The sequence below is a fragment of the Triturus cristatus genome, chromosome 4_2 (assembly GCF_964204655.1).
Source record: "Triturus cristatus chromosome 4_2, aTriCri1.1, whole genome shotgun sequence".
In the NCBI taxonomy this organism is placed as follows: Eukaryota; Metazoa; Chordata; class Amphibia; order Caudata; family Salamandridae; genus Triturus; species Triturus cristatus.
The window spans coordinates 602,281,682-602,309,603 of NC_140586.1; the positions used below are offsets into that span (position 1 = coordinate 602,281,682).

At 45.3% G+C, this 27,922-nt stretch overlaps 1 protein-coding gene across 3 annotated transcripts in view; it reads right to left on the reverse strand.

The window, feature by feature from the left end:
• The window catches only part of FPGT (fucose-1-phosphate guanylyltransferase), a 98,161-nt gene that overhangs the window by 8,128 nt on the left and 62,111 nt on the right, over positions 1–27,922 (reverse strand). The window lies entirely within an intron of this gene.

Here is a 27,922-nt window from a genome sequence, read left to right on the forward strand (position 1 = left end):
TCTTTTGAGTCAACTTGCTGTCTATGATTCTTTTGAACGTGTCGCTGTTAAAGGCCCGGAGGGCATGCAGGAGATATGTGAAAATTTAAAATGAATCATGCTGGAATCACGCTGTCTTCGCTGGTATGTTAGAAGCATGGATGAACTATGGATAAAGACTGTGGATCATTTACTGGTTTACCTCGTACAAGATGATTACCATTCAAAAAGGAAATGAGAAGTTGTTGTTAAGGATACATTCCTGTTCTCGCAGTGCGACAGATGGGTGCGCAACCGCGTTACTCTTTGGTTATTTACTTTTAGAAAGTAGGCATTTTCTTGTCTAACCATTCAAACCTGCCTCTGCTAGGCTGTGTATTCCTTTGTCTGGTTTCTTTGAGTGACAGGGCTGGGGAATTCCAGGAGACAGGGTGAGGTGTCCCAGTGGTGAATAGAGAGATCTGCATCCAAATGGGTGGGAGGAGTTGCACCTGGGACCTGAATAGGGCTGTGCCTGCCTTCCACAATGCTGGCTCCACCTCCTGGGGAGCGTTGATGTCTCTGCCCTGCACAGTGAATGAAGAGAAGGAATCCTGTCAACAAAGAGCTGCAGGGCTGTACTTGCCTTCCACAATGCTGGCTCCACCTCCTGTGGGGCGTCTAATGTTTCTGCCCTACACTTTGAAAGGAAAGGAGAAGTTTGGTAAACAGAGTGCTCAGGAACTGGTTTGGACTGGGCAAAGGCCCCTCTGCCTTCAGAGGACAAAGGATTTCTGGGTATAAATATTGGGACCCTGATCCCAAGAATTGAGATCACTTTGGGAAAACAAGAAGAACCTCTGCTGAGGGAGGAACCAGAAGAAGCTGAGGAGGAAACTATCCCTGAACCTGGGGGATTGGCATGCAGTGGTTGCCTTACTGCCAAAGAGAGGAGAAAGGAACTTTGTGTGTACTTTTGCTCAACTTGTGAAGGATCTCCAAGGGCTTGGAAAAGAGCTTGCCTCCTGCTGAAGTCTCAGGAACAACAGACTTCACCCCCCAGCTTCCCAGACTTCTTTGGAAGTGCCTGCTGCTGTTGTTGGGTCTTCTGAGGGACTGCGTGTCGCAAGGAGCTGGAAGCGCAACTCAAGAAGGAGAAGCGTGCCGCCGTCGGAACTGTTGTCGTCGCATCTCGTAAAGGGGTGTCGCCGCTGCAACATCGCATCGAGCGGAAGTGTCTCGCAAACGTCGGAGAAGATTGTCGCTGCCAAGGCCGCTGTCGTCGCATCGCGTAAAGGGTGTCGCCGCTGCAGCTGAAGCATCGAGTCGAGTCTTCTCGCAACATTGGAGAAGCGTGCCGCATCTGGAAGATCTTCACGTCTTTATTTCTTTGCACCAAAAACGTCATCGCATCAACATCATTGCAACACTTTTCGTTGCCCTACGTGTCGCATCTAAAAGGTACATTGACTTAAAGTGTCGCATTTAAGAACTTAAGAGAACTAAGCAAAATTCTACCATCTAAAGTAACAGTATTGCGTGTTTTGTCGTTTAATGGTCTTGTGGTAAATCTATATAAAGAATACTTATTTTTGATATAAAACCTGTGTGGTGTGCATCTGTAGTGTTGTCACTTGGTTACTGTATGTGTTCACAAGTACTTTACACACTGCCTCTGAGATAAGCCTGTCGGCTCGTGCCAAGCTACCAAGGGGGTGAGCAGGGATTATATTAGGAGTGTACCCCTTTAGCCTGACTGGAGGAGAGGGTCCCTATTTGTCACAAGTGCATACCTGTGCCAATTAGAGACCCCCAAGTCTAACATTGGTGGTCAGCGGTGAGGATTCTGGACTTGCATTTGTGACTCATGTACAGTGATTGGTGAACACTACTTAGTGAGTGCAGACCATAACGCAACCAATACTTGTTGGTAGATTTCTTTTTGGAACTTTATATTTTTGAGAACTGCCAAGTTTAATCAGGATGGAGAGAGCAGAATCTGTAGTCTCTGTTGATAATGAGTGGGAAGAAGAGAAACTGGAAAGCTACAAAGTAACACAGCTGAAGTTCTTCTGCAAGAAATTTAATGTTTCTACTACTGGATGCAAAAATAAGGCAGAGTTCTACAAGGCGCTGAGGGCCTGGGTAGAAGCAAGGAATGCCACTGATGATGATAATGCAGAGGAGCAGCTGGATGGGCCAGTGGGTCCAAGAGGAAGGAGAACCCCTCCCCTGCCGGTAGCAGTGTTTCTGGTAAAAGTCTATCTCCAGAGGAGTTGGCAGATAGAAAATAGTGTAGGATGCATGAAATTGAGCTGACCAAGCTCAAGTTAGTGGGCAGTTAGAATTTGAAATGCAAAGTAGGAAGTTAGCCCTAGAAGAAAAGAAGCTACAGTTTGAACATGAACAGATTTTGAGGGAGTTGGAGTTGAAAGCCCAGAACTTAGGGAGTACTCCCTCTGGTGGCAGCACACAGTCAATGCCTGTAGAATCTAGAGTGTATATCCCTAAAGATGTGGTGAAGGAATTTTTTTTAAATGATGATATTGGGCAGTGGTTCAAGGCCTATGAGCTAGCCATGTCTTCCCACCGGGTCCCTGAGAAGGATTGGGGAGCGGGGTTGTGGGGGCGGTTCCTTAGTGAGGGGCGGGACACACTGCTGGACTTGCCTTCTGATGTCTATAATTCCTATCCCCACATGAAAGATGCATTGATGTCTAGATATGGTTTAACCCCTGAGATGTACAGACAGAGGTTCAGGGGTTGCACAAAGATAGCAAACGGTACCTATGTTGAATATGTCACTTTTTTCTGCAGAACATTGGATGGTTGGGTGAAGGGTAGCAAAGTCAATGATTTTCAGGGGCTGCTTGATTTGATTGCATGGGAGCACTTGTCAAGTCACTGTTTTCCTGAGCTACGCCAGCACATGATTGATAGTAGGCTGACTAATCGTAGGAAGCTTGCTGAGGAGGCGGACCGCTGGGTGAGTACCAGGGTCCACAAGGGTCACGTAGGAGACTCAGCCAAGAGTGGGCAGGGTCCCCAGCAGAAGAGTGGGGGGGACAAGGGTAAACAGAGGGAGTTCCATAAGAGGCCCCAAAGTAATCCCCAAGGGAACCAAGAGAAAGGTTCTCAGCCTTCCCCCCAGAAACCGTCAGGGGCCCGACAGGTCCACCTGTTCAAAGAGGGCCCCCGAGATGCTACAAATGTGGAGAACTGGGTCATTTTGCCAATGATCCCAAGTGCCGCCTGTTTGGAAAACCAGCACCCACTGGTGCAGCCCCCCGGCAGATGGCTAGTGTAGCCCTGGGTGAGGAGATGGGTGCCCAAGGTGGGTGGGGTCCCGCAGAGATGTCCCTTGTCTCATTAGGAGACTGTGAGGTGGTCCCCAGGACCCAGATGCCTGATAACACCAAAAAATACAGGCAGTGGGTGACCATCAATGGCCATAGAGTGGAGTATCTGAGAGATACAGGAGCCAGTGTGACAGCAGTCAAGTGTCACCTGGTGTCTCAAGAGCAGGTTGTCCCGGGAGCATTCTACCCAGTTGTTGCCACTGACAACACAGAGAGTCACTGCAAGGTGGCTCAGGTTCCATTTGAGTGGGGGGGAGGGGGTCTCTGGTACTCCTTAGGCCGCTGTGAGGCCCGCTATGCCTGTTGACTGTTTGTTAGGGAACGACTTGGAGAGCTCACCTTGGGCGAAGGTGGAGCGGAATGCACATTTAGAAATGTTGGGTATGCCTGACTGGGCGTGTGTGACCACCCGGTCAATGGCAGCGAGTAAAGGTGCTCAAGAGGACCTGGAGCCTGAGAGGGAGGCCCAGGTACCTGCCGTCTAGAGTAGAGGCAGGGGGTGTGGGAAACCGGCCCCCGAAGTTCCCACGGTCCAGGAGGGAGCAGACCCTGAGGGGGATGCGCTGGAGCCTACAGGGGAACAGGTAGCCGAACTGGGGGACCTGCCTGAGCTGACCCATTGGCATCAAGAAGGAGGACTCTCCAGGGATAAATTCTGCAAGGAGCAGAAAGAATGCCCTTCTCTTGTGGGTCTGCGGCAACAGGCTGCAGACCAGGCAGCAGGTTATCAGTCTGGATCACATTGGATCTACTGGGAGAATGACCTCCTTTATACAGAGCCTAAGGTTGCTGAGCCTGGTACCCCAGCGCTTCAGAGCCTTCCTACTGGGGCTGGCTCATGATGTTCCATTGGAAGGACATTTGGGGCAGGACAAGACCTTTGAAAGGCTTGTCACCCATTTTTATTGGCCCCAAATGCGCAGGAGTTCAGACACTCACTGCAGGACATGCCAGACAAGTGGTAAGAGTGGGAGGAAGCACAAGGCTCCTCTCCAGCCCTTCCCTGTAGTCAGCACCCCGTTTGAATGGGTGGGTATTGACATTGTGGGGCCACTGGACCCCAAGACAGCCATGGGCAACAGGTTCATCCTGGTCTTGGTGGACCATGCCACCCGGTACCCGGACGCCATACATCTGAGGACAGTGATGGCCCCCGTGGTGGGACGAGCACTGATGGGAATTTTCTCCAGAGTGTCTGACCGGGGAACCAACTTCATTTCCAAGTATATAAAGTCCCTGTGGCAGGAGTGTGGTGTAACCTACAAGTTCACCACTCCTTACCACCCCCAAGGAAACGGGTTGGTTGAGAGATTCAACCGAACCCTTAAAGGCATGATAATGGGTCTTGAGGAACCTATGAGGTGTAAGTGGGATGTCCTCTTACCATGCCTGCTCTTTGCTTACCGTGAGGTGCCACAGAAATCTCTAGGGTTCAGTCCCTTTGAGCTTCTCTATGGACACCCCATAAGAGGACCTCTAAGTCTGGTCAAAGAAGGCTGGGAGCAATCTCCCAGGAATCCTCCCCAGGATGTATATAGCTACATGCTGGCCTTTAGAAACCAGACTAGGCATTTCAGACAACTCGCTGAGGCGAATGTGGAAGCCAGCCAGGAGGAGATGAAGCGGTGGTACGGCTAGAATGCCACTCTGGTTGAGCTTCAGCCTGGACAAAAGGTGTGGGTCATGGCCCCAGTGGAGCCCTGTGCGCTCCAGGATAAGTGGACCGGCCCCTTTGAGATTGTGGAGCGCAAGAGTCCCGTTACCTACTTGGTGGAATTGTGGTCTCCGAGGAACCCCTTAAGGGTCCTGCATGTCAACCGCTTGAAGCCCCACTTGGAGAGGTCCCAAGTGGGCATGCTCTTGGCAACAGATGCTGGGATGGAGGAGGAGACCGAGCCTCTTCCTGACCTCCTGTCAGCCAGAGAGCAAGATGGGTCAGTGGATGGTGTCAACCTCTCTTCCACCCTGACCCCTGAGCAACAGAATGACTGCCACCAGTTGCTGGGACAGTTTTCTGATCTGTTCTCCCTGGTTCCTGGTGTCACTGATCGGTGCGTCCATGAGGTGGACACTGGGGACAGTACACCTGTGAGGCACAAGGCCTACAGAGTGACACTGACAGGGTGAGAGCTTGTATCAAGGAGGAGGTTTCCAAGATGCTTGCGCTAGGGGTAATTGAGTCCTCTAGCAGTCCTTGGGCCAGCCCAGTGGTCTTGGTCCCAAAAGCTGCCGCGCCGGGTGCCACACCCGAACTCCGGTTCTGTGTGGACTACCGAGGGCTCAATGCAGTCACCAGGACTGATGCACACCCCATCCCCAGAGCTGATGAGCTCATAGATCGGCTAGGGGCTGCATGGTACCTCAGCAAGTTTGAATTAACGTTTGGGTACTGGCACATCACCTTGACCGATGGGGCAAAGGAGAGGTCTGCATTCTCCACACCGGATGGGCACTACCAGTTCCGGGTGATGCCCTTTGGGATAAAGAATGCACCTGCCACCTTTCAGAGGTTGGTCAACCAGGAATTGGCTGGACTGGACTCGTTCAGTGCCGCCTACCTGGATGACATCGTAGTGTTCAGCGCCAGTTGGGAAGATGGAAAGAACATCTGCGCCACCTCTAGGAAGTGTTGATGGCGCTGCGGAGGGCAGGCCTCACGATCAAGGCGAGTAAGTGCCAGATCGGGCAGGGTTCTGAGGTGTACTTGGGACACCAGGTAGGGAGCGGCCAGGTGGCGCCCCTACAGCCCAAGATTGAAACCATCCTGGCTTGGGAGCCGCCCAAAACCCAGACAGAGGTGAGAGCCTTTTTAGGCCTCACGGGTTACTACAGGAGGTTTGTCAAGGGGTATGGCAACATTGTTGCACCCTTGACAGCGCTGACTTCCAGGAAGCAGCCAAAGAAAGTGATTTGGACTGACACCTGTCAGGAAGCTTTTGAGGCCTTAAAAACTGCTATGTGCGCAGTGCTCGTGCTCTTGGCACCCAACTTCTCCAAGGAGTTCATAGTGCAAACCGACGCTTCAGAGCATGGTGTGGGGTCTGTTCTATCACAGATGAATGAGGAGGGCCTAGATCAACCTGTAGCCTTCATCAGTAGGAGGTTACTTCCACAGGAACAGAGGTGGAGTGCTATTGAGCGTGAGGCTTTTGTTGTGGTCTGGGCACTGAAGAAGCTGAGACCCTACCTGTTTGGGAATCACTTCTGGGTTCAGACAGACCACAGGACCCTCAGATGGTTGATGCAGATGAGGGGTGAGAATCCAAAGCTGTTAAGGTGGTCAATTTCCCTACAAGGGATGGATTTCACGGTGGAACATCGACCTGGTACAGAACACGCCAATGCTGATGGTCTGTCCAGTTTTTTCCGCCTTAGTGATGAGAACTCCCAGGAGGTAGGGTAGTTCTCCCCACATTTCAGCTGGAGGGAACACATGTTAGACCTGGCAGGTTGGCGTGGGTCTCCCTTCAATTTTTTCGCTGTTGCCTCATATGTTTTTGCTGGTGTTAGTTGCCCAGGGCACTGTGCCACTGCTGTCCAGTGCCATAGTGCAAATGCTCCCTATTGTAAATTAATGTATAATTTGTGATTCCATGACTGGTTGGTTTGGTTTACCTGTCAGACCCTAGTACAGTGCACCAGGAGTGCCCAGGGCTTGTAATCCAAATACTGCTGGTGGGCTTGCAGCACTGGTTGTGCCACCCACAGAAGCAGCCTGTAAACATATGTCTAAGGTCTGCCATTGCAGAGCCTGCGTGCAGTCTGGTACTGTCATGCTGACTGGCCAAGTGCACCCACTTGCCAGTCCCTAAACCTTCCCTTTTCTTCATATCAGACACCTCTATGGTAGGCCCAAGGGCAGGGTGCATTGTAAGGATAAGGTAGAACATTCCCTGGTGTGTGTGGCATGCTTTAATAGTGAATTACAGCCATTTTCGTTTTTCACTATTGCAAGGCTACCTGTTCTCCATAGGCCAGAATGGGCAGTTTGGTTATTACATCTTATAATCCTAACTGACTCAGAGAACATGGTAGAAATTCGAATTTAGTTTGCCTGAACTCAGGAGGATAAAATACATCTTTTAGTAAAGTTAGTTTTAACATTCTGTGTTTGAAAATGCCACTTTTAGAAAGTAGGCATTTTCTTGTCTAACCATTCAAACCTGCCTCTGCTAGGCTGTGTATTCCTTTGTCTGGTTTCTTTGAATGACAGGGCTGGGGAATTCCAGGAGACAGGGTGAGGTGTCCCAGTGGTGAATAGAGAGATCTGCATCCAGATGGGTGGGAGGAGTTGCACCTGGGACCTGAATAGGGCTGTGCCTGCCTTCCACAATGCTGGCTCCACCTCCTGGGGAGTGGCTGATGTCTCTGCCCTGCACAGTGAATGAAGAGAAGGAATCCTGTCAACAAAGTGCTGCAGGGCTGTACTTGCCTTCCACAATGCTGGCTCCACCCCCTGTGGGGCGTCTAATGTTTCTGCCCTACACTTTGAAAGGAAAGGAGAAGTCTGGTAAACAGAGTGCTCAGGAACTGGTTTGGACTGGGCAAAGGCCCCTCTGCCTTCAGAGGACAAAGGATTTCTGGGTATAAATATTGGGACCCTGATTCCAAGAATTTAGATCACTTTGGAAAAACAAGAAGAACCTCTGCTGAGGGAGGAACAAGAAGAAGCCGAGGAGGAAACTATCCCTGAACCTGGGGGATTGGCCTGCAGTTGTTGCCTTATTGCCAAAGAGAGGAGAAAGGAACTTTGTGTGTACTTTTGCTCAACTTGTGAAGGATCTCCAAGGTTTTGGAAAAGAGCTTGCCTCTTGCTGAAGTCTCAGGAACAAGAGACTTCACCCACCAGCTCCCCAGAGTTCTTTGGAAGTGCCTGCTGCTGTGGTTGGGCCTTCTGAGGGAGTGCGTGTCGCAAGGAGCTGGAAGCGTGACTCAAGAAGGAGAAGCGTGCCACCGTCGGAACTGTTGTCGTCGCATCTCGTAAAGGGGTGTCGCCGCTGCAACATCGCATCGAGCGGAAGCGTCTCACAAACGTCGGAGAAGAGGCCGCTGTCGTCGCATGGTGTAAAGGGTGTCGCCGCTGCAGCATCGAGTCGAGTCTTCTCGCAACATCGGAGAAGCATGCCGCATCTGAAAGATCTTCACGTCTTTATTTCTTTGCACCAAAAACTTCATCGCATCAACATCGTGGCAACACTTTTTGATGCCCTGCGTGCCGCATCTAAAAGGTACATTGACTTAAAGTGTTGCATTTAAGAACTTAAGAGAACTAAGCAAAAGTCTACCGTCTAAAGCAACAGTATTGCGTGTTTTTGTTGTTTAATGGTCTTGTGGTAAATCTATATAAAGAATACTTATTTTTGATATAAAACCTGTGTGGTGTCCATCTGTAGTGTTGTCTCTTGGTTACTGTATGTGTTCACAAGTGCTTTACACACTACCTCTGAGTTAAGCCTGTCTGCTCGTGCCAAGCTACCAAGGGGGTGAGCAGGGGTTATTTTAGGTGTGTATCCCCTTACCCTGACTGGAGGAGAGGGTCCCTATTTGTCACAAGTGCATACCTGTGTCAACTAGAGACCCCAAAGTCTAACACTTCAGAAATGTCCATTTGCAGATTAACATAAAATAACTTTGCTACAGCACAAATACCGTGATGTAACTTCACCAAGCTCTACTAACAGGAATAAAGTAAATGGAATTTCTAGCACTTTGTTAGAGGGATTTTTAACACATGTTCTCTTTGTGCTCACATTTTAGTTTACCTACATAAATATACCATGGGATGGGACACTTTAAAGATTTAAGAGGATCAAAAACCACCATGATAACATTACATTTAATCATTTGAAAATTGTTAGAATAAAGCTATATATAAATACATTAAAATCATCTATACAATCCAGCTCTTCATAACACATCACAATCCCAACAAATGCATAGCTACAGTATTAATTAAAAATGTTCCACACCTCAGCAACCAAATTAACTAAATCTGTGCGCTCTGAATTAATCATTGTTTTAAAAATAGATGATTCTTCACTGCTTGTGTATTTACTAAATCTTTGAGCCTGTTAGCAAAAATATGTGCTGGTACATTCCAGGCCAGGCTTAATACCTGGTTAACAGAGCCTGGAGGCTACCATTCCACCAGACTGGGTCTCAGTGGGGTATGACTGTTAATCACAGTGAAATTGTCCTTGTCTCTGTGGTGAAAGGGAGCATATTGGAGGGGTACTCACCACTGTATTGTGCATTTGCTGTCTACCCTGGTGTATTTGACAACAATGACCGCGCAAAACTTCGATCTAAGCTCTTACTGATGGGCATTCAGAAACGCCTGGTCATCTTTATCAGTCACACGTGTACGGGCAGCTGGGGGTAAGCTATTCTGCGAAATACTGTGTGATACAAAAATGAGAAATACAACACAGAGGTCATGTAGGGGTGGCTTCTCGCACCCCTGATTTTAAATTTGAATATTTGTGACTGGAATTCCAAAACTAAAGGTTGCCTTCAAAATGTCGCCCTGTACATATGAGCACTAATTTTAGCACAGACTGTGTAGTCCTTTGTACAACACGAGTCGGCCTAATGCTCGCTTCAAACACATTATTTATTTTTAAATATTTAGATAATGTATCTAACACCGAAGGAGGGACACACACACTTTATACTAAAGCAGTAGCATGAACAGAGGATGTACAAAGATGGGTAGGAGGCAGAGAACCAATACATTTGGTCCTGAGTTCAAATGAGGCAACGCAATACTTATGGGAGGAAACTCAAAAATAAGGCGATTAGCAGATGGGTGTCAGTACAAAAGGATTGAAAGTAATCAGACGTAGCAAGACTGGTTGAGATGATAGGTTGTGGATAAGGTTTGAAGAAACGTGTCTTTATTTGCCTCCTAAAAGTAATGAGAGGTATGATCTTTCTAAGGTTAGCAGATACAGAATTCCATGCAGCTACAGCTGATGCAAAGCAGGGTTGTATCCTCTCTAACTCTGATTTAAATTTGAAAACTTGCAGCAGTAGAGAGTCTTTGGTTCTGAAACCTTTGGATCCATCAGAAACAGTTAGTAGATATGCTGGTAGGATGGGCTGTTCTTATGAATGGCCATGTGACAGAGCTTGAAACATATTCCAGTGGAGCAGTGAAGATTGCAGAGAATAGATGTGATGCAGTCGTATTTTTTTTATTTATGCACCTGTCTGGCTGCTGATAAAAAGACAGTTTTGATTAGGGCCAGTTGCGATTGAGGAACCTTAGCTAATATGGTGTTTCCAAAGGCTATATCAGGATCGCGAGTGACTGCACTGCTGTCTTGGGCGAGTCAGAAGAAACTGGAGGCCTTATTTTCTTCAGCATATGCAGATGGAAATTCAGTGCCTTGGCTACCTTGTCTGAATTGCGCATTTCATTAGTACATGCAGATGCTTTTAAATTTGCTCAGGCACACATGCTGCGTTTTGGTAGGGTCAGCAAGAATAGAGGTTGGTACCTTAAAGCGGTGAAACTACAGACTGTGTCAAATTACAAGTACCTTGATCAGAAACTGCAGTGATTCCTATATACTTAGGCAAAGAAGATTGTATTGTACTGTATTTTATTGATGCAGTGTTAAATAATTCGGAGATTCCCTCTGTCCTTTAATGAAACACACTGGTGCCTATTTGTAGTACTTACACTGTTCGGTTCACCAACAATCACTCTCATTATAACTTACGGTGCTACTCCCAAAAAGCATGCTCTTCCACACTAAGTGCACCCACAACTGTGTCTGAGTTCCCAGGTAAACCGAACAAGGCAGTGTTCAGCCTCTTTGATTGGGAGCTGAAGGTCTTGCTAAGATTAAATCCTGTCTGCAAAAGCTATCAGCAACAACATTCAATTAACGATCATTTTTGCTTTCATTTTAGCAAATAAATTAATGAATGAAAAAGGCCATACTGGACTTGAATTGTAGTGTAGCTATATCGCCCATTTCCAGTGCTTTTTCATACAGCTGCAACAGACTGGGGGATTTTTTTCCAGCAAAGTAGTGTTGCCCTCTCTTTTAATCTGTAGTGTAGTTCCATTCCATTTAATTGTATTGATAGTTTGAGACATCAGTCTCATCATCAACGATGCATTGGCAAAATGATTAAAACACTATAAAACGTTAAGAACAATTAAACACCAATAAATAACTGTAAAAGCACATAGTACATAGTCACACAGTTAAAAACATCATAAATTATAAAAACATTCATAAGTCATTTGGGGCGTGACTGCTTATACTAGGCCTAGTGCTAGTGCTGTTTCTGATGGATCCAAAGGTTTCAGAACCAAAGACTCTCTACTGCTGCAAGTTTTCAAATTTAAATCAGAGTTAGAGAGGAAACAACCCTGCTTTGCATCAGCTGTAGCTGCATGGAATTCTGTATCTGCTAACCTTAGAAAGATCATACCTCTCATTACTTTTAGGAGGCAAATAAAGACACGTTTCTTCAAACCTTATCCACAACCTATCATCTCAACCAGTCTTGCTACGTCTGATTACTTTCAATCCTTTTGTACTAACACCCATCTGCTAATCGCCTTATTTTTGAGTTTCCTCCCATAAGTATTGCGTTGCCTCATTTGAACTCTGGACCAAATGTATTGGTTCTCTGCCTCCTACCCATCTTTGTACATCCTCTATTCATGCTACTGCTTTAGTATAAAGTGTGTGTCCCTCCTTCGGTGTTAGATACATTATCTAAATATTTAAAAATAAATAATGTGTTTGAAGCGAGCATTAGGCCGACTCGTTTTTTACAAAGGACTACACAGTCTGTGCTAAAATTAGTGCTCATATGTACAGGGCGACATTTTGAAGTCAACCTTTAGTTTTGGAATTCCAGTCACAAATATTCAAATTTAAAATCAGGGGTGCGAGAAGCCACCCCTACATGACCTCTGTGTTGTATTTCTCATTTTGCCAAGGCTATATTCAAAAACTTCGAAAAAGCCACAACCACAATAGAGGTAGGGTCGTTTTTGCATATTCTAGGAGCTTAGACACAGATTTGCAAGATAAGTGATCTACACAAAGGTATGATCCATTTGCTTCTAGGTTTGGTATTGAGTGGGAAGAAAAACAACGGGTGCTTGTCGCTTTGTTGGACAGTTTAACAGTAAAAGGGACAGTCATATTCCCGTTTCTGCTTCCCCCAGTTTGCAGTAAAAGAAGCTACTGGGAGGGTCTCGTACCTAAACTGAAGACAGAGGGTCCGAGCATGCACTGGGCACATAAAATCCATACATTTCTCTGCCTTAGTTACAGCTTTGTGGCGAAGGAAAACACTTGTTAAGCAGCCTAGCATGGATGAACAGTCCCTACTGCTAATAACGTTTTCCTGAGCCAGATTTTCAACTTTAAGAGAGTCTACTCAACAAATGTATTGAAGCTCAGACCAAAGTTTCTCTATCCACAACTCGATCCAGGCACTTTTAACTAACCCCAGCCATCTGACTTTTCCCACCCGTTGGACCCAATAACTTCCACCAGGCCCTCCCTAAGATAGCTCATTTCTTGGGCACTCCAAATACGAACCCAGAACAATAAAGGTCTCAATGCTATCTGCACCAAAATCTCATTGATCGCCAAGTCAAGGCGAAGAGGGATCAAAATGTTGCCTTTCCCTAAGCCCAGAAGGCACCTAACGAAGTTGTTTTCTGCTGTGCTCAAGGCGCTCATTTGGTAATTGGCCCAAAGTTCTGCCCCCTATAGTGCGTCCCCCTTGGCTTGTGCTTTGTACATTTTGATTGCTGGATGGGCAGGGGACCAGGCTGTTTTTGTTTACAATTTAGTGTATGGCTGCAGCTTGATGTTTCACAATTAAGGTGCTCTTGGTAATCTGCGGGTCCCAGGAACTAGTGTTGTCCAGCCTGATACCCAGATAATCGAACTGCTGGATCCTTTCCAATGTTTCTGAGCCCACCTTGATGATTCAATTCACTCTGCCTCTCCTGGTATATATAAATCATATATTTGATTTTGGACGTATTAATTTAAAGACCAAAATCATGCAGATTTGGTTGAAACTGTCAGTAAAGTTTTGAAGGCCCTTCCAAGTTTTGGACAGCAACAAAGTGTCATCCGCAAAAAGAAGTGTTGGTATATTTTTTCCCCGCCAGGGTTGGTGAGTCATTGGCAAAGTTTAAGAGGTAGGCAATGCAGTTGTTCATAAATAAGAGGAAAAAGGTTGGGGCAAGGACACACCTTTGACCCGCGACTTGTTCTGCGGGGAAGGCCTTGGTTAGTTCTCCCTTCGCTCCGCATCTTACTTGTGCATAATTCCCCTCGTGGAGCAGCTGAATCAAATGCAGGAGATCGGGGTGTTCCTCATCCTCTGAAGCACCTCCCATAGGTACTAGGTCAAACACAGGCAGGAGGTTGATAAATGCCAAGTAGAGGTCACCCTTAGACAGATCCACCACCGTCCACTTTACCAGGAGAAAACAGAAGGCCTGGTCAATCGCACTGGTCTTATACCTGAAACCTGCTTGTAATCCTGAAGGAATGCGGTTTTCCTCGCACCAATCCAACTACTGCCCTGGAACCTGCTAGCAGAATTTTTGGGGGAGGTTGTCAATCAGGCGGATAGGGCAGTAGTTGGAGGGCAGACTGGGATCCCCTTTTATAAAGATGGGCACAATCTCTGCCCCCTTCCATGATTGGCAGATCACCCCTGCTTCGAGATGGCATTGGCAACCACATTATTATAGGGAACCCACACCCCAGGGTCGAATTTGAACTCATCAGCAGGGATTTTGTCAAAATCTGAGCTTTTCTGGGCTTGATTGAGACCACAGCACGCTCAGCTTCCTCTATGGTGAAAACTACTGGAGGGATGGACTGTGGCTTACCATTGCCGTAGCCTCTGCAAACAGGGTCAAGCTCAAGGGCGATTGTAGGGGAGTGCAGTCACCCAAAGTGGGCAACCTAATCATAGGGTAGAATGGATGTTTCAGCGGGGCTAGCTGTCCTCCCATCGCTCTTACTGACCAGCGCCCAGAATTTCCTCTTGTCATTAGTTACAGCGGCATCCAGTAGGTCAGACCAAATGTTATCTTCTAAGCACTTCAGCTTCTCTTAAAGTGGCCCGAAAAATGGCCCTGTTTCCTCTTATAACATGTGTATCCCCTCTTTAATAGATTGAGGCAGGCTTGCCTTGGCCTTTTTACTTTGGCCATTGAACCAACCCTTAGCCTGCGCTGAGTTTGGGGGCCCCCTTGACTCCTTGGTGAGGACATTTCTCTGCTAGACAAATACCATGTTGTTCTCTGCTAGTATCACCTCACTATTTCCCCAGTTGGCATAGATGGCCAAAATTGCATATGTTGTCCCGATTCCCTCGGGTGAGGAGCCCACTGTTTCCCATTTCATGACCGCATTGAATTTAACTGTTTTCTTTAATTCCAACTCTATCTTTGAAGGCTAATATTATCACGTTGTGATTCTGGTTGAACATAACTGTTTATTTTCATGTTTATTTTCATGATTAGCAATTTCATTTTTTCATCTCTTTATATTTAGGAGCGTTTATAATGTGTATTCATGTTTTCATCGTAAACATTCACCATGTTGCTATCATCTCACAACAAGCCAATAAGCAATGCATGTTGAACTTCCTGTTTCTTTTTCCTGCGCATGGCTCCTTTTCAATGTCTAACTGCTTGCACTTACGCATGTTCACTGGCATCTCTTTCTACTTTTGAATGCCTCAGTGAGTTCAATCACTGGTACGTCTTATGCGTCAACCGACGTGTTTCCGATGAATGAAGCTATGACCGCCTAACCGGGTAAGCTTTGAACGAACGTTATGTTTGACCTGTAACCACCCTTTATTCAATGCCTTGATCACCAGTATCTGCCCGTTCAGCTTCACCGCATGCTCACTTTTCGTAGCACAATTCTAACGAAAATTATCAGCCACTACCGTGTAAAATCTCGTAACGTATGGCATGTCCCGACCACCAACCTCTGTTAGTTCACTTTCGAACCGCGTTATTGCACATTAGTTTTACCGCACGTTCACTCGTGAACGTTCACAGCTATCACTTTCAAAAGCCACAGTTAGTTCAATACAGGCACGCCTTATTCGTCACCTATGTGTTTCTGGTGTATGAAGCCATAACCCGGAACAAACATTTTGTTTAACTTCGACCGTGAGCACCAGGCAGCTCCCTTTTGTACCATGTTTTTGAGCACTAGTTTCACCGCACATTCACTTTTTCGATCATTTTTTACGCTTTGTGCACAAACCTAATTCTTTCATCTTAATATCTTATAGCTTGTACTAGTTGAAGTATTTTGCATCTTTTGCATGACTTGCATGATTCCGCGTTCTATACCATCACGCTCCAAACAGCAGTATGTTTTTTTTAAATTACATCAGGACTGTATGATGAATCGCCTTTTTGTTCTTTGTAATTGCAGTAACGACAACAAAGCCCCCTGATGAAGGGTCATGATTGGACTCGAAATGCATTGGGTTTACTAACATTGTTTATAAAGTTGGATGACATATTCCCAATTTGACAAGAATTAACTTTGCATGGAGTTTAAATGCAACCATTATTGAAAATAAACTCATTTGAAGATCACTGATTATCTGCTTAAACGTTTTTTTAAACCACAGCATTAAGTTTTGAAGACGGCAATTCAGTTGCCCATGAAAGAGTGCTCACGCCAGCAGAAGGAACCCTTCCTTCATGCACTTTTGTTTGGATGACTACCTATATGTTACCCACTCAGTCCTGCTTTGCACGCTCTGGTGAGTTATTCCGAGCGTCTTGAAACCTGTTTCCCATTGTAAGGGGGCAGGGATGCATCTTGACGTGCATTCACTGTGCGATGTCTAACGTGTCTATTGTAGCAGGGTCTATTTTTTACCCCAGGCCAATTCTGCCCACACCTGAGGCATGAGACCCTGAAAAGCCCCCACCAAATAGCATAAAAGGAATCTGTGAATCTGTTAGGTTGACCAAACTGTCCCAGCTGTACTTTTTCTATGAATAGGCCCCAAAGTGTCTCCTCAGCGAGGCCCAGCTCCCCCGGGGGCCCCTACTCCCTCGATCTGCTCTTCTTCTCTTACACCCACTTAGATACCGCAAGAATAGCAAAACCGCAAGAATAGGGAACTTCCTGAGCTAAAAGAGACATCATGCAATACCTGATGGTTGGGGCCACTTGCCATCTGTCATCTTTCATATTATTGTATCTGTTTCTAGCTTTAATGTAACTAAGACATGCAACCAATAGTTTCCCTGAAGTGACACAAATCCTGGTCAATAGATGTTCAATTTCATTATGATTCATCGTCAAACATCCTGTGACCTTTTGGGAAACTTTTTGTAGCGTGGGTGGCACTTCTGTTTTCTTAAATATTTCCGAGAAGTGACCAAAATGTGTCATGTCCTATAGGTCAAAGACACCTGCTAATGTTGTCATTTTGTGGTCAATGGTTCATCATTGAAAGAGTATAAGGATCTGCTCCTCAGTCCATTCGACGGACTACCCCGCTGCAGTGACCCCTTGGGTCGCTGACGCCTGTGTGGTCTCCTTCAGCCCTCTATCTAAGCATCTTTGGCTGCAGCTCTAATTGCTTATTATACTTTGAAACTGTCTCTTTCTCTCTCCTCTGCATTGTCCTTATTCTAAAACATTATTGCAATTGCAAAGCAATAATGTTTGTTCCTCCTAACTTAACGTGTGCATTCTTAGCATTGCAGTCAAGTGTAGTTTCCATTTTGAAAGTATTTCCATTGATTTAAAATATATTTGCATTGCATGAGTTTGTTCTTCACTCCAGAAATGTGTCTTTAAATGCCAAGACTTTGCTAAGACTCCCAGGCTCATTATTGAATCTTAAAAAGGGTTCTTCTTTCATATAGATCAGAAAGCTATTTTTCTCAGTCGTTTACATGTCTATTTTGTCATAAATATGCAGAAGGACCCCCTCAAATTAAGCTGCCTTGGTTCAGTGCCCTAGGACCATGAAATTTCACCCTTTCATTGCATTTAAATGTACTTTGAAATTGTAAATTCTTTCATGGTTAATTTTATCATTTAAGGGTTTGCCTTCTAGAACTAATGAATTGATGAATATATTTTCTGCTGTGCTAATGACTTGATGAATAAAAGTGCCACTTCAACTTTGTTTCTTCATTTCACATGTGTTCATTATTCTCAGATAAGCAGTGTTTCGGTGCCTTGTGACCACACCAGAAGGGTAACTTATTACACGTTAACAGCTGGCGACCACAAATCCATCATGCTGACTGATCATACCTGCGGCAGAACGGGGACACTCGGCGGACTGTCCACGGACTCCCATTCTCTCCCCACTGCCAACCACTGGGTGAGTCAGGGATGTTTTTCATTGTTTCCCTTGAGTTACTTCGGTTGGTCCTTGGTATGTGGTTGTGAGGTGGGGGCTTTGGGCTCTCTCTCTCTGTCCGACTCCTCGATCCTCTGTAGCGGTCTGTCTTGCCATGATTCGCACCCTCTGTGCCTCTGTGCGTGGTCACGGCTGTATACATACTTCTCATTGTATTGTGTATAGTTCTAGATTTTATTGTGTATTTTGGTTCCTTCGAGGTTAGAGTCCTCGGATGTGGTTCTAGATTGTATTATGTATTTTATTTCGAGGTTAGAGTCCTCGGATGTGGTTCTAGATTATATTACGTATTTTATTTCAAGGTTAGAGTCCTCGAATGTGGTTCTAGATTTTGGATGTGGTTCTAGATTTTATTGTGTATTTTGGTTCCTTTGAGGTTAGAGTCCTCGGATGTGGTTCTAGATTGTATTACGTATTTTATTTTGAGGTTAGAGTCCTCGGATGTGGTTCTAGATTATATTACGTATTTTATTTCAAGGTTAGAGTCCTTGGATGTGGTTCTAGATTTTATCGTGTATTTTGGTTCGAGGTTACAGTCCTCTGGTTCGAGGTTTCGGGGTTAGAGTCCTCAATTGTGGTTCGAGGTTTTGAGTCCTCGGTGTGTTTCTTTTATATATTGACTTTGTATTTCACCATTGCCTTCTACGTTTTATCTACAGTGTGGTTTTCTCTTCCCTAGGGTCCCTTTTTGAATGCGTGCTTCCCTTCTTTGCCCGTTTTGTCCTTTCGGGTCACATTATTTCACGGGTTTCTCTCTCTCCTGTCTTCATCTCTTCCCTTGACGACCTCATTCTGCATGAATTGGGTGTAACATTCTTCTCTTTTATTACACTCTTTCTTCTGTGTAAATGTTGTGTCTTTCCCTGGCGTTCCATTTTTGCTGCGCAGCTCACTGCCTCGAAAAAGGGGAAGTCACTTGTGGTCACTGCAGATTTCACCCTCCTTCTTCCCCCTTCGTGGGTTTTCAGCACGGCTGGCTCAGCTGCGCTGTCATTCGATTATAACTTTCTCCTTATCTCTTCTACTTTTCTCTTTTATTTCTAAATGCCTCTCACCCCTTATCCTCCTCTTCTCCTCTTCCCCCCTTCCTCTTTCTGTACACGCTACAATATAAGCTGCTATCATCTTCCCCTCTCCCTTTTTTTTGTGCTCACTCTCTTCTCCTCGGCTTCAGATCTCAGCTCTCCCTGCACCTTCTGTGGCCTCTCTCTCTCCTCGGTACTGTTCACACCTCTCTCTCTCTCTCTCTTCCGTTTAAAAATGTTTTATATTGCACAAACTTGACCTGAAATCTGGTATCAGAGCACTTTACATGAGCACCTGTTGTGTTACATGAGGACACATTCATTTTTGTTAGGCACGGGGAGATTAAGTGATTTGCCCAAAATCACAGGATGTTGAGCGTCGTTAGTCTACATCCTTCCATGGTCCTGGTAAGGCATCTTGGGAATTGGAATACTTCCTGTGCCGATGGCACTGTGTAATGGACATCGAGTCATTCTTGCAATTCTGTTGCAGTTGTAAAGGACCATGACGGAGAAGGGGCATTGCAATGTATTTTGAAAAAAGGAGCTGCGGAGCCCTCTGTTATTGATTTCTTTGTTGCTGCTGTCATCCTCTCATTGTCTCATGAGGGCGAGACTTATGGATGTATTCTCAACATCTTTAATGTACCAGCACATAGACAAATCATGGATTTTTCTTTTTTTTTTACAATAAACATCCTTTAGGAGCTATAATCAACTTTTAGTTGATATGCGTGGGTGGTTCTGGGGGTAGTAGTCCATTCTTTTTTATGCGACGGAACACTGTCACACTAAAGGCTTGCTATCAATGCACATCTTATTTCTGCTGTACTTGTCATGTGTGTACTATCATGTGTGTTAAAGGTACTGTTAGACCTGGCATCCTTGGTGTGGTTTCCCCAGACTTTTTACCTTCTGACCTCCTGTTTAGCTGACTGTATTTTTGCTGGTTTTAGTATTCTGGGCACTTTATCACTGCTAATCAGTGCTAAAGTGCAATTGCTCTGTACTCAAAACATGGTAACATTGGGTTATCCACAACTGGCATACTTAATTTACTTATAGGTCCCTAGTCAAGTACACTATATGCGCCCAGGGCCTGTAAATTAAATGCCACTGTTGGGCCTGCAGCACTAGTTGGGCCACCGACTTCAGTAGCTCTTTAACCCCTTCCCCACTCATGACGGAACCACTCCGTCATGAGCCACGGTCGCCGTGTGCTCATGACGGAGTGGTTCCGTCATGCTGCGGCCGTTGGCGGCCGCGCCGCCCACGCGGCGCTAATTACCCGCCTGTGCGGGCGATTAGCGCAGTGGGCGGAGTCATGACGGAACCACTCCGTCATGAGCACAGCTCAACCGCGGCTCATGACGGAGTGGTTCCGTCATGAGCACCGCGCCACCGCGCTGCCCCCAAACCCCCCCCCAGCGCTGCGGCGGAATTCCCGCCGCAGCGAAAAGGTTAAACATGGCTCAGGCCTGCCAATGCAGGGCCTTTGTGTGCAGTTTAATCTGCCTTTTCGACCTGGCATGTTAACCTACTTGCCAGTCCCAAATCTTCCCTTTCATTACATATGTCACCCCTAAGGTAGGCTCTAGGCACCCCTGTGAGCAGGGTGCAGTGTATTTAAAAGGAAGGACGTGTACTTCTGAGTTTTACATGTCCTGGTATTGAAAACTTGCTAAATTGGTTTTTCACTAATGCTAGGCTTATTTGTCCCATGGGTTAACATTGGGATTGCGTTAAAACATCTTTTACGTGTCATTTCCAATTGGGAAGAGAGAGCGAAATTTGGAGTTTTGTGTCTCTGGACTCACAATTTAAAATCACATCTTATAGTGAAGTTGGATTTTAAATTGTAAGGCTGAAAATGCTACTTTTAGAAACTTGAGATTTTCTTACTTTAACCATTCTGTGCCTCTACCAGTCTCTGAACACAAGTCTGGGTTTGGGTGACAGGTGGTCTTTGTGCATTCCATCTAGACAGTCACACAAAGGGAACTGGGGTGTGACATTTGCATTCTGATGACCCAACACAAGGCTGATGGGCCTTCCTGAGGTAGATTGGAAGGGAGGACCTGATGCATGCACCTGAATAGAGCTGTGCATGTCCCCACACAAAGAGGTGGAGTGAGCCTGGAGCCTGGGCAGGAAAGGCAGTGACCTTGTGATCTTCAAAGGCCTCTTCGAAGTCTCCACCACTTAAAAGGCACTATTGGGTATAAGTACTGGACCTCTGACACCACCAAATCAGAATTTTGCTTGAACCAAGGACATATTGCCTGTACGAAGAGCAATTGTGGTGTAGGAGGGACTGCCACTCTGCTAACTGTTTTGCTGTGTTGGCCTTCAGCCTGGTTATTGCTATGCTGTAGGCAGGACTGCCACTTTGCTACCTACTTTGCTGTGTTTGCCTGCTGCCTGTTGCTTCTTGCCTGGAAGTGAGAAGGACAGGACCTGTTCACTACAGCCTTGAACTCATGTTTCTGAAAGGGCTTCCTGGCTTGCCCTCTGTTCTTGAAGTCTCGGGCCATCAAAGACTTCCTGAATATCTGCTCACTCTGCCATCTTTGAGTCCTGCCCTGCAAAGGGGTGCCAAACCAGTCCTGGGCCTTGAAAGAGGGTTCTGCACCTGTTTTCCTGCAAAACAAAATCGGCACAGGAACGACTTGGTACTGATCGGTTACGAAGCAGTGCCCTTCGATGCTGAGCCGACCCAACAACATCACTGCACAGCTCAACGACAACACACGTCCCGGCTCTGAGGTTCGAAGATGACGCAGTGCTGATCCGAGGACCTGCCTGCGAAGCCCGACAACGAAGCAGGAATGATTCGAGGTCCAGACTATGAGGCTCAACAACGATGCTGCAATTGCATCATAAGGGGTTTGACAACGACGTGGACCCGATTTTGGCTTGACTTTGACGCATCGACCTGAATGCGTGAATCCGAACGACACATCGAGTTCTCGATGCCAATGCTTGCTCCATCCAAGGTACTTTCTGAGAGGGCCCTGCGTAGGTCCTGTAGCCGGCCTGCCATCCATCGTGGTTGGCTTGAAAATTTGGATTTACCCCGGCCTGCTATTTCTTCTTAAGCACTATATTGCAGTTTATTCTTTAAAAATTCATATCTCAAATTCTATTTATTGGATTTTTGTAATTTTGGTCTCGTCTTACTCATTTAAATATTCTCTATTTTTCTACTCTGGAGGGGAGTCTTTTTGTGGTGTTTTCACTGTGTTACTGCTCTGTACCAAGCTACCAGATGTTGAGCACAGGTTAATTTAGGTGGTGTACCTGACTTACCCTGACTAGGATTGTGGTCCCTACTTGGACAGGGTGTAAACCTCTGCCAACTAGAGACCCAATTTGTAACAGGTACTCTGTGGGTTATCATCAACAGTATAAACTCTCTTTTCATATCTCCATGGCCCAGTTGTATTATGACATCTGTTGCCTCTTGTTACATTTACATGGAGTGGATTTGGTCCTATGGGATGTCACTGTTAAGTCCTGTAAGATGTGTCTTCAGTCTATAGACTCACCCTTATTCCCATTCCAGGAATCTCTTTGTCATGTTTACACTGCAGTTGATTTTCTCTATCACGGTCCATCTCAGATCGCTTTCTTATTAGACGGTTACATTTGTATATACAATCAATGTCGAATTATATACTCAGTATCATTGATGTATTTTTGTTGTAACTTTCTATATGTTTTTATTGTCACAACCCTGACGAAGTTCTACTATTGGAAAGAAAAAAAATTGGGGCTGCATTTATAGATACTAAAATGAAGAAAAAATAAAGAATGTTTTTGAAATGTAATTGGGACTTGAATTTTGCATGTCACACATTGAGTGCACTTATACACATTTAGTTAAGTGTGTTTCCGCACGGATAGTGTATATCTGCGTCTGGGTGCTTGCGGGAAATTGGGTTGCCGGTTGACTGGGGTGTGATCCCTGGTCAAGCAACAGCCACAATCACTTGTAGGGTGAACCACAAAAAGTTGCTAATTTAACTTGTGTTTAACCCTGAGTAGCGTGGAATAAAAATCAATGCACATCGGGGGGACAAACGAGCAGGTTGGTCCCGGTATCCTCCTGGTTCTCAGAGCAGTTTTAGCCCCAAAAATATTTAAGATCCCAGTTTTGGATTTTGACTATCTGGTCTGCTTCAGCACCACTTCTAAGGCTCCAGGAATGGTGGTGCACCACCTGGAGGGTCAGGGCTCACTCAGGCTGAGTTCAGGTGTGGGTCTAAGGTGAAGCAAATCTTTTGTGTCCTTGAGACTCAGATCAGTGGGCAAGCAGAGAAGCCTTTTGGAGTCACTCTGGTGGTCCTGGGCTCAAGTTGCAAGTCCAGTCATTCTTTCCAAAGCAAGAGGGCAGAAAAGCAACAATTCAGCAAAGCAGAAGCAGGTCAGCAGTCCAGCAGAGTGGCAGTCCTTTCAACAGCACAACAGTCCTCCTTCCCAGCAGAGTATCCACAGTTGAATGAATGAATGAAGAGGCATTTCTAAAGCGCATGGCTACCCGGGGGCATCCCAGCACTAGTAGCAGTGCAGCTTCAACTTCGGGCTGTATTAGGGAAACAAATACGTTTTTAACTGCTTTCGGAAGGTCAGGTAATTTGGTTCAAGGCAGATACCAAGAGGCAAAAGATTCCACAGTTTGGCGGCATTGTACGAGAAGAGACGCCCTCCGCTTCGTGTTTTTTTTTGGAACTACCGCCAATTGTTTATTATCTGACCTTAAAGACCTATTGGAGCGATAAGGTTGAATAATGGATCTGATAGTGGGAAGGCCTCTACTTGAGAGTGCTTTGTGTATAATACACAAAGCCTTAAACTGGACTCTCCCTTGAATGAGCAGCCAGTGAAGTGATGGAAGTGCAGGTTTGGCTGAAAGGCGCTTGGAAGAATTCATAAGCAGACGTGCTGCACAGTTTTGCACTATCTGCAATTTTTTGATGGTGCTGAGTGGGGCTCCCAGATATAAAACATTAGCATAATCAAGACGTGATAGGATCAATGCTTGGATCAGCAGTCTTCTAGCCATGAAGGGTAGAAGGGGAAGGATCTTTCTTTACATTCTTAATATCCCAAAGCAACAAGCTGCCACCTTACATGCGTGCTCTTTAAAATCAAGATTATGGTCCAGCCATACGCCCAAACTCTTAATTTGGTCTTTTGGGGAGGGTGTAATCCCGAGACAGCTAGGCCAGAAAGATCCTATACTCAGCCCGGTGGAGTTACCCAAGAGCATCAGCTCAGTCTTAGCTCCATTCAATTTTAGACAAGAGCTGTCCATCCAACTCTACACCTTTTCAAGGCATAAGGCTAATCCCAAACCTGAGTCCTCCTGTTGATTAAGCGAAACCACCAGCTGGGTATCATCAGCGTAGGTGATGATCTGAATGCCAAAAAGTGTAACTACTTCTGCCAGGGAACATATATAGACATTAAATAGAGCGAGGCTCAGGGACCAGGGAAGATCCCTGAGGAACCCCACATCTAAGGGGCATTCGCTTAGAGGTGATTTCTTCTTCAAAGACTACAAAAGATCTGTCCTCTAAAAAGGACTGTAGCCATTTTAACGCTGTTTTGGACACTCCTGCCTTCCTAAGTCTTTGGTTTAACAGATGATGGTTCACCGTATCGGAGGCTGCGCTGAGATCTAACAGAATAAGCGCAGCGCAGCCCCCTCCATCCAAAAGTTTTCTAAATTCTTCCACCACTGTCAGGAGTGCAGTTTCTGTGCCTTGCTGTGGTCTGAACCCAGTCTGTGAGGGATGAAGACGATTATTATTTTCAAGGAAGGATGAGAGAGTCTGGTTTACGTGCTTCCCAGCTAATTTACCAATTCCTGGTAGTAGTGAGATAGGACGGTAGTTGGCTAACACGTCAGGATCTAGGTTAGGTTTTTTTAGGAGTGCTCTCACCATTGCCTGTTTCCATCGAGGTGGCACTATTTCCGATACCAACAACGCATTTATCACATTTAGAATACCCGGGGATACAGTTTCGGAAATTAAGTTTAAAATGTTAGGTTAAATGTTAAAATGTCTGACGGTGCTCCAGACTTAAGTTGACTAAGAAGCCCATGAAGGGAGGTCATACTTGGGGGTGGGGATGACCTCCAACAGGCAGTCTCCATCTTGGAATGTTGCGTCAGGTGGCAGTAAAGTTTGTGAAACCATCACCCGAGGAAAGGAATTGTAGATACTTTGTATTTTATCCAAGAAGAATTCTGCAATTTGGTTGCAGCGAAGAGGGATGTCCACAAAGGCAATGGGGGGCAGAGGAAGAGTTAGGAGAGATTTTGCAATCCGGAAAGTTTTGTGTGGACAATTTGCCGCCATAGTAATTCTCTCTCCATAATAGAGAACTTTGGCAGCTTTTATTTCAGATTTGTAGATCTTTATAGCCTGTCTATATTTGCTTTTATTAGTTACAGAGGGATACTTTCTTTAGTTTCTTTCCCACTTTTTGCTGGACTGTCTGAGCTCCCGGAGTTTAAGCGTATACTGAGCATTTTGATTGGATCCTGCTTTATTGTGAGTCCATTTCTTTGGTAGAATAGTGTCAAGTGACAACTCTAGCCAGCTAACTAAATCCTCATTGGCAGTGACTGGGTAGGTTTCGGGAATGGGAACGGAATCTTCCAGGATGGTCACCCAGGATTTTGTAGAGACTTTCGATCAAACGCGTACCGGTTTGCTGTTTTTCTCAGCCGGAGTAGTGGCTTCCTGTGCTATCCATAAAAATGAATTAGATAATGGTCCGTCCAAGGAACTGGACTAGGTTCTTTGACCAAAAGATTTGGAATATTTGAAAAAATTGGGTCCAGTAAGTGGCCTTTACAGTTGGTGGGACCTTCAACTGATTGAATAAATTGAAGCGTCTCCAGTCTCTCTACTAATTCCAGTATGGGAGGGAGTAAAATATCATCAAAATGAAGATTAAAATTCCCTAATAGGGTAAAATTGGGGCGGAAGATAGCTAGATTGGCTACAATATCGGGAAGATCCTTACAGAATTTGCCAAGGACCTGGAGGCCGATATACCAAAATCCCTTAGAAGGTCCTGACATGGGAGATGCCCAAGGTAAAATAGATGCTTTCGCAATCTGGTAGAGGATTTATAGTGGAGCGGCAATTAAATGTATTCTTATAAATAATGGCTATTCTCCCTCCTCTACAGTTCCAGAAGTGTACTGAAGAGTTGGTGTGCGAGGTTCCCTTTTAATACCCTGGTGCCCTCCTTCTGGAAGGTGAGAGAATCTTCTAGACTGTGAGTTTGAAGTGCATGCAATTTACTGACACTCCTGGCTTCAAGCTGGCCGCAGTGACGATGTGGAGGTGATAAGTCTTTTGTGTGAGGACAGAGCACTCCCTATTCAGTTGCAAGTGGGGCTGTGCTCAGCCCCGCCCCCTCATCCTGCCAGAAGATGGCCTATTAAGGCACACCAAATCCTTCTATTGCGTGACTGCCTGGGAGAGATTCACAAAGTCTAACTGTCAGTTACACCTCGTCATTTACGCAAGACAGGCTACAGGCACAAATGGGTAAAGGGCAGAAAAATTGTAATAAAAATCTGACTTTACCATTAAATTGGGATTTTAATTTCAATTCCAAAGACACCACACAAGACATAGCTACCTGCTCCCAATTGGAAATCACAGCTCATTAAATATATATAAGGAATCCCCAATGTTATCCTATGGAAAGGGAAGGTCTCACAGTCGTGAAACATTTTATTTAGGAGTTTTTCACTACTAGGACATGTACAATTTAAAAGTATATGTCTAACTTTTTAATTACACAGCACCCTTCCCTAGGGGCGACCTAAGGCCTACCTTAGGGGTGACTTATATGTAATAAAAGGGGAGTTTAAGCTGGCAAGAGGGTTTAGATGCCCAGTCGACATGGCAGTTTAAACTGTATTCAGACAACTGTGGAAGGCCGGGGTCATGTTTTAAGGTGCTACTTAAGTGGGTAGCACAATAGGTGTGGCAGGCCTACTGGTAGCATTCAATTTAAAGTCCCTGGGTATATGACATACTACTCTATCAGTGACTTATAAGTAAATTAAATATGACAATTGGGTCGAAGTCAATTTACACATCTTTCAGGGGTGTGAATAAAAGCACTTTAGCATTGGTTAGCAGTGGTAAAGTGGCAGGAACACTGCTGCTGCATGCGCATTTGTTACTGGGGGCCGATTTTGCTAAACCGGCATCCAGTAACAAAAACGGCCACCACCATTTCAAAACTGGCCCCCTTCCTTCTGGCCCACTGGGGAAATGCCCAGGGCCCGCTACGGCCAGTTCGGTCCTGAAAGCAGTACTGGAACATGTTACTCATTGTGTATATTGTATATTATATATTTATTTCAGGGGTAGTTAGCTTGAAAAAGCTATTTTTGTCAAAGGGCAACTTTGACACTGTTTGGAATGAGAATGTTTAGGTTTTGATTCTCTTTCAAAAATAAAATATTGATAAAACGAGGGCCGACTGGCTGCAGGTTTTACCGTATAATTATGAATTTACTCATTTGCCAGATAATTAGCATAATTAGGAGATATCACAAAAATGTTGCTTCAACCTCAAAGGGATGAAAAGAATACAGAGAATTCTGCTGCTTATTTATTTTTTGCTACATAATTTAAATAACTTTGCTGCATAATCCTAGTAGCCCTCACAATAGTAAAGGTTCACAGAGTAGTTTGGGTGTTGGCATTATGACAATGAACTCCATATTTCACATAGAACTGTGGACATTTTTAAATATTTAATGAGTCTCTGTGAAATATAAGGTTTTATACCAGTTTGGAACAAAAACCATCAAAAGCATATGATACATATGTGTATCACCTTACATAACAAACAGCACATTATTGCCATCATTGAAATCATTGTACAGCACCCAATGCCCACAAAAAAAGGAATGTGATAAGATGATTGTGCAAAATCACCCTCCTAAACCTGCCGCATATTACTTTCCTTATACCCACATGGGAAAACACTCAAGAGAGTCAGGTGCTTTCTTATATCATCTCAAAGGTAATTCTATTTTAAGTTGATTCAGAGCAATCCCATGGGGGATCAGTGGTACATTTATCTATACCACAGTAAACAAAC